Source organism: Nycticebus coucang, chromosome 18, assembly GCF_027406575.1.
Source record: "Nycticebus coucang isolate mNycCou1 chromosome 18, mNycCou1.pri, whole genome shotgun sequence".
Lineage (NCBI taxonomy): Eukaryota > Metazoa > Chordata > Mammalia > Primates > Lorisidae > Nycticebus > Nycticebus coucang.
This window is the reverse complement of record NC_069797.1, coordinates 6,583,974-6,584,871: the sequence shown is the minus strand read 5'-3', so window position 1 is coordinate 6,584,871 and position 898 is coordinate 6,583,974. Positions and strand designations below refer to the sequence as shown.

The 898-nt window shown below is 38.4% G+C and overlaps 1 non-coding gene across 1 annotated transcript; it reads right to left on the bottom strand.

Moving 5' to 3' along the window:
- Nucleotides 1-430: 430 nt before the first annotated feature.
- LOC128571468 (small nucleolar RNA SNORD65) lies at nucleotides 431-504 on the bottom strand. Its single transcript, XR_008375875.1, has one exon. It is a non-coding gene; the product is annotated as a small nucleolar RNA SNORD65 (small nucleolar RNA).
- Between the last annotated feature and the right edge of the window lie 394 nt (nucleotides 505-898).

Genomic DNA, 898 nt, shown 5'->3' with positions numbered 1-898 from the left:
ACAACCAATACCAAAGACCATTCTTTATTATGGTATTAGTTCATGTTAAATGAATGAAAACATTACTCAAGGGGAACTAACAATTACCATTTTAAAGAACTAGCTCCCAACATAACAACCAATTTGTATAAGCTCCTGTTGGATAGGCTGGCAAGGGACAATGCTAGAAAATTTAATGAATGATACCAAATGTGCCAGTTACAGAAAACTGTTGCCCAATACTCTCTTAGCTTTGTTGAGAATGTCCTGATACACAAGGCATATTTCTACACCAAATGTTCAACAGTTAAGTTTTCAGAATCCAAGCTGATAGCAGCTCTTGGTCCTTCACAGACTGACATCCATCCTCTGGGGATGCAGCCTGTAAAGAAACTAAATTTCAGTTTCACTTCCTGCTCTAACCAACAGCCATTCGCACAAGAAAAGATATCGTCAGAAAACCATCGGCTCACCACTACACAATATGCCAGTAATTCCAGCTATTTGGGGGTGATTTCATCATTTGATATCCTATTCTTCAAATCAATTAACAAAATCAGCTGTTTATTCATTCTACTGTGGGGGTCAAATCAAGCCTTACCTCTTCTGCTTTGCCTGAGCTGCTATGGCTGCCAGCTCTCAATCTATGCACTGCAGCACTCAGTTTTCAAAAACCTGGAAAAGAGAAGCCACACACAATACAAACTGCAGATGCTGAGCAGGAGACATTTCTGAGAGCCTCATTCCAAACGTACAAATCTAAATCCATCCTAACAAGAGTCTCTGAAGACTTATTTTTATTATTGGGGATTCATTGAAGATACCAGAAACCAGGTTACACTTATTGCATTTGTTTCTTTATGCAAAGTTTTGACTACTTTTCTGTTTCAAGGTTGGGATAAAAACACTATCTCAACAT